Here is a 6,585-nt window from a genome sequence, read left to right on the forward strand (position 1 = left end):
TCTATTCTGCTAGTTACAACCTCAAAAAACTCTAACAGATTTGTCAAACATGATTTCCCTTTCATAAATCCGTGTTGACTCTGCCCAATTCTATTATTTTTTTCTAAGTGACCTGTTACCACGTCCTTAATAACAGATTCTAGCATTTTCCCTACTACTGATGTCAGGCTAACTGGTCTGTAGTTCCCCCTTTTCTTAAATAGTAGGGTTATACTTGCTACTAGCCAATCCACGAGAACCGTTCTAGAATCTATGGAATTTTGGAAGATGACAACTAATGCATCCACTATCTCTATAGCCACCTCTTTCAAAACCTTGGATGTAGGCCATCAGGTCATGGGGATTTATCGGCTTTCAGTTCCATTCTGCTAATTGCACCCAATAGTGTTGGATTGACACTTTGATTATGCTTATTTTTTGTGCTAAATGCATTTACAGCTGTATTAATCAAACTGCACCATGTTACCACTCTTAAATATATCGAGGAATACTTTTTAAAGCAAGATTTCTTTTTTTAATTACACTGCCCGATTGTGCTGGTTCATGGCAGATTTTGCATTTGGGGATACGCAAATGAGTTTGAGTGGAAATTCGAGAAAAGAAAAACACTTCTTAAAACTAGCACAATTTTGGGCGCAATGCAATTTGCACCCAGATTGCCGATTGCGCCCAAAGCGGAAACTCTGCCACACTGTGTCCAGGTCTGGTCCTAAGAAACAAGGGAGACATTCAGCACTGAAAGCAGTGGGGAGACGAGCCACAAGGCTGATCCCCAGTGTCAGGGATCTGAGTTATGAGGAAAGACTAGAGAGACTAAAGCCAGAATTTTCTGGGGTGTCAGCGGGCGGGATCGGTGGCTGGTCGGGTGGGAAAGTGTTTTTTTTTTGACAGTGGGATGGGAACCCACTGTCAACCCACCGCAATGCGCCTTTTCCAATGTCAGGTCTGTCAGCGCTGAGCAGACCCAACAGGCAGTGACGGATGACCCAATTAAACTCATTATAATGTACCTACCAGACCCTTAACAGGCTTTTTAAACTTACTTTTTAACTTTAACTTCATGGCCACGGGAACCACGCTGTTTGGTGACCACGTCCGTCAACCTGAGGTGGGAGTTCAGTGGCCATTGCTCTAGCTGATTACTCGACAGCTTCAAATGTACAGTAAAAGCTCCCACCTGACAGAGATCACTTTCCTCAGCCACACGCTGTTCCTCACTGTATTTCCACAGCAGATTCAGCATGCTGCAAGTCTTTCCACAAATCTCCATCCAATCTCACCTCATTACTTCTCTCACCATTGACAGATCGCTTCTGTCATCTGTACTTTACCTGTAATCTATTCCATCAGCATGGGTGCCATTTATACTGTCTCACCTTGGTCCTTAGAATCGGACCATGATGAGCCCCAACACCACCAGCACCAGTCACACCAGCAGCACCAACAACCACACCAACCTTCTCCGCAATCACCTGATGCTGCACAGGACACAGGGCATCAGCACCCGAGGACATTGCTGCCTGGAAGGCCAGGGATGGCCTCATCATGGCCAGATTTACTTAACTTGACGCTGTACACCCTGGCTGCCACATGATGCACCAGGTTGGCACCACCCCACACCAACACCATAAAGCATCCCTACAATGCCGAAGCCATTCCTTTCTCATCTCCATTGCGGAGGGTACCGTTATGCCTCACCATTCACTGCAACTTACTAAGCCACTTCCAAAGGTGCACTCAAATCTGTCCAAGACCGGAAAGTGTTGAAAATAAAGATTTCAATGTTTGACAGCACATTAATAGAAACTTTACAGAAACATTGGAAAGAACACCCAAGTGGCTACCCTTGTTTGTTGTTAGTTGGTATGCTTGCAGTAGAATGAGGGTGAGTGTGATGGGTGGTTAATTAGATGGGGATGTGATAATGTAGATAGAGAGGGATAGGTGGAGGTGCAAGGTAAGTTGGTGTGAGTAAGGATGTGCAGGAGTAGGGTTGGGAAGGCAGAGTGATGGGGATGTGATGAGAGGCACAGCAGGATGAGGTTGAGTATGGCTTTGTACTCACAATTCCTGATCAAATAAGATCATTGAAATGTTTGCATCTCTGCATCCAGGTCCTCCTGACCACATCCCTGCTTGTGCCCTCCTGTGCACTATGCAACCAGGCTGTTTTGGTTTCCTGGGAAGGTGTCGTCCACCCATCAGAAGGAAAGAGGACCTCCCTGCGTGTTTTGACTCCCTCCATAAGCATATGTGCAGTCATTGTCAGTGTTTGCAGCACTTCAATGCTGTAGGACACTGACAGCACAAATCTCAAAAGAAAGTTGGCCATGGACCCTTTAAGGAAACGAGCTGATGACTTGTCATGAATGACGTCACCAGGCCTGCCTCCTCTAATTGTACTGGGAAACGCACTGGGTGGGCTTAACAAGCCCTATCGACGTAAATTAATTTTAGACAGCAGGATGGAGCTAGCAGCGGGGCCGCGACCCGCCACCGACAACAGCCGCACTGGACCCGCCGAGGTGAGCAAAATCCCGGCCTAAGACTTTTTAGCCTGGAACGGAGGCATCCAAGAGGTGACCTTATTGAGATGTACAAGACAGCACATGATGTAGAAAAGGTTAATCTGAAATACTAGCTTAAATTAAACTGGGGGAGTAAGACAAGGGGACAGAGGTTAAAAGAAGTAAAGGGTAACTTTAGAACTGATATCAGGAGGTTCTTCTTCATGCAGAAAGTGATCAACACTTGGAATAGATTTCAGGGCAACGTGGTGGAGGTGAGAAGCCTGAAATCATTTAAGAATCAACTAGATGCAACAATGGAGGGAATGTAGGCTTGTTCTGGATGGATAAAATAAGATGGGCTGAATGGCCTTCCTCATCCTTAAACATCCTCTGATTATGTGGGAGTAAAGAGACATAAAGTGTGATTCCACATATTTTAGTGACTTAAGTAATGAGGACCTGTTCAGTTAACCATTTCGATTTGCTCAAATATCTGATTGCTACCATTTCCAATCAGGAATCAGGAACTAACTACCACAAAACCAATCAATCAAATTGCTAAAATTGTTTCTACAAACTGATTTTAGCCTCCATTTTCTTTTTTCCCTCAGGTCAGCCAAAAATAGCATTTATAACATAATTAACAGATAAACCAATGCATAATTATGGGGGGGAGGGGAAATCACTAAATTTACCCATAAAACTCGAAATTTAATTTTGTAAATGCATGGAAGAACCTTCCCCTCCACAGAAGCCCCCCACCACCCCAGCCCCTCTCCTCTCTGTGGCTCATTGCTTGAGTTTGGGTCTGGGAGCTTGGGATTCCAGTTTCTGATGGCAAACTTACTGTAAGACAGATGCATTGTGCGAATTGTAGTTTTATAGCCAGCGACAATACCCAGATCTTAAACAAATATTGTAAATCGATTGTGAGAAGTACAACAATAAAATTATAATGGGTCAGAATTTGCGGTCGGTATGATGGCATACTCTCAGAGTACACCGTCATACCGCCTTTGAAATCCACCGCAAGTCCGGAAGAGTGTATGTACTAAATTCCAAACTTGCGATCTGTCACATTCCGACTAGACAGATCATCTGCTGCGACTGTCAAATCCTCATTGCTGGCGCAGAGTTGGGATAATTGTCCACCAATTATCCATCAATTACGCTGGAAAATTTTACAGCTGGTGCAAACAGGCACAGGAGCCTGTTTGCAGAGCGTAAGGGGAGGGGGGAGTTTGAAGTAATAGTTGCCCAAACATAGCTGTTTGTCCTCAGTCCCAAACCATGTGCCTTAGACGAGGCTAAACAAGGTAGAACTGGAATAAATATTTCTGCTGCACTTACTGAAAAGATTAAACAGAATCTGTAACTTTTCAGGAAACATAACTATCTGTGCCACAAAGCACTAGCACGGCAGCCAACACAGAAGGGTTCACTAGCCCGAGGCCAAAGGCTCTCAGCATTAGATTACAAAGCCTCGGGGCACCTAATTATGATTATTAATACAATTTCCATGATGATGTCTAATATTATGTTCATTTGAAAACAACTGTGTATGAAAACTGTCGACTATAATACCAAAATTAATTTAATGAAACACATCGTTAAGGCAATTAAACCTCCTGGATGTGATTAAGTAACACAATTGCGACACTGTTCATTGCCATAATTGGGTGTCTTTAACCAAAGGGTATAGTGAGGCGCAATACTGCCATTACTTTGTATTGTTCTCACTCTGCTGTCCATCACTCTGATTAGGAATTATTCCCAGCCACCAGACTTTTTCATAATAAAGTAATTGGATATTGTTGAATCAAGATTTGCACCTAATATTTCTTTGCCGTACCTCGCTTTGAATAATTGTTGCTTTTATTCATTTCATTCTATGTAAGTAAAACTGGACAGATCCTCGAAAAGGGATCGTGTTTATTTAACAACAAATATTCCGTGCCAGTTTAGCTTGAGTGTTATAATGATTATCATTATTATTTACAGTGGGAGTGATAAGTCATCAATTCAAATCAATATTCACACCGTTTAATTTAAAATTTGATTGGTGTCGGGCATCGGAGATTTCTGTTTCCTGATTGGAGCAATGCCCCACGTGATCCCAGGTATGCTTACGCACACGGTGTGCCCCTGGGATCCGTGGGCCACTATGCTGCGCACAACTCTGCAGCGAAACAAGGCAAGTTTTTGCTTGGGGCTCTAGGTAAGGGGTCGGTGGCGTACTATGTTGCCGACCGCAATTTCAGGGCCAATGTAAGTAACTGAGAATAAAAAGGATTTGGAAAGGAAGAATAAAGTTTATTATATCTTAAGTAGGTTTTGTAAAGTGGTAGACAAATACTATAACAAACTTATGGCTGTGAGGCCCAGACTTTTCCAAATCAGTAAGCTATGCAATATTTTTGCCTCTTTCAATCATTGATACATTTCTTTAGAAAATTTGCTGTATCACAGTGATGGGAAAACTGCTATTGCACTTAAGATGCAGTGCGCCCACAGTAAACATTAAAGGCCTCACTCCAGGTCCTGAGCAATCCAATGGGAAATCTATTAGGCTTCAATGAAAACTGTTTCACAATAGCTCAGTAAAAATAACGTGTAACAAAACCGTAAAAACCAGAAGATCCCAGATTTGATTCTTGGCCTGTTCAGAATGAGCTAATCTTAGCTGGGGTGGGGTGGTGGGGGGGTTAGCTGTAGGGGTACTACAACTGGCCTAAGCTGCCCTGGGTTAAGGAGAGAATAACTGGTCAAAGTTCTGCTCCCAATCATTATACAGTGACCCCTGGAAAGTGCGCATGTGTGGCTGCTTAGTGAGGGCAGCATTGGGCTCAAAAATACTGCGGATGTTGGAAATCTGAAATAAAAACAGAAAATGCTGGAGACACTCAGCTAGTCAGGCAGCATCTTTGGGTGGGGTTAAAATGCCAGGTCGATGGCCTTTCATCAGAAGCATTTCCAGAATTTTCTGTTATTATTTCAGCATTGGGCTTAGCTGTGACACTTTCATGGTGGCATAGCCTGCCAGCGCACACTGCCGACCCGCCCAAAACTAACAGAATCAACGGGAAGTGCCGCTGGAGGATTTGTTCACGTTTGTCGCTGATTGGTTGGAGGCAACGGAGTGAAATTCACTTTGGAGGGGGATTTCACTTTAGGTGTCAGCCTTGACAATGCATTAACTACAAGTCATCACAATGACATTCCTTGTTACCTGGAGATACACAAAGAGATCAAAGTATCATCCTTCCCATTGACATTACATTACTACTGGTATCCAACCTACAACCTGAGGGGTGAATTTTGTATGGGGGATAATTTACAATCTGATGTCAACAAGCTTGAGTTACTTGATTTATACTGTCAACTTTATGATGAGGTGAATCTGGTCCACTCTAATTCAAGATGTATCCCATTTGTCAGCATTGGCTCAGTGGTAGCATTCTCGCCTCTGAGTCAGAAAATTGTGGGTTCAAGTCCCACTCCAGAGATTTGAGCACAAAATCTCGGCTGACATTTCAGTGCATCACTGAGAGAGGGCTGCACTATTGGAGGGGGCCGTCTTTCAGGTGGGCATAACAGATCCCATGAAACTATTTGAAGAAGAGCAGGGGAGTTTCCCCTGATGTCTTGGCCAATATTTATCCCTCAATCAACATCACTAAAACAGATTATCTGGACATTATTTCATTAGGTGGGACCTTCCTGTGTGCAATTAGCTGCCATGTTTCCTACAGTAAAGCACTTTGAGACATCCTGAGGTCGTTAAAGGTGCTATATAAATGCAAGGGATTAACACAATTGAAAGGAAGGGTATTAGCTCTGATGATGTGGAATCTGTATGGGTAGAACTGAGAAATACTAAGGGGCAGAAAACGTTAGTGGGAGTGGTATACAGACCTCCAAACAGTAATGCGGAGGTTGGGGATGGCATTAAACGGGAAATTAGAGATGCGTGCAATAAGGGCACAGCAGTCATCATGGGTGACTTTAATCTACATATAGATTGGGCTAACCAAATTAGTAACAATACTGTGGAGGAGGAATTCCTGTAGTGTAT

This window comes from Somniosus microcephalus, chromosome 4 (assembly GCF_052327205.1).
Source record: "Somniosus microcephalus isolate GS21.2 chromosome 4, FLI_Smic_1.0, whole genome shotgun sequence".
NCBI lineage: Eukaryota > Metazoa > Chordata > Chondrichthyes > Squaliformes > Somniosidae > Somniosus > Somniosus microcephalus.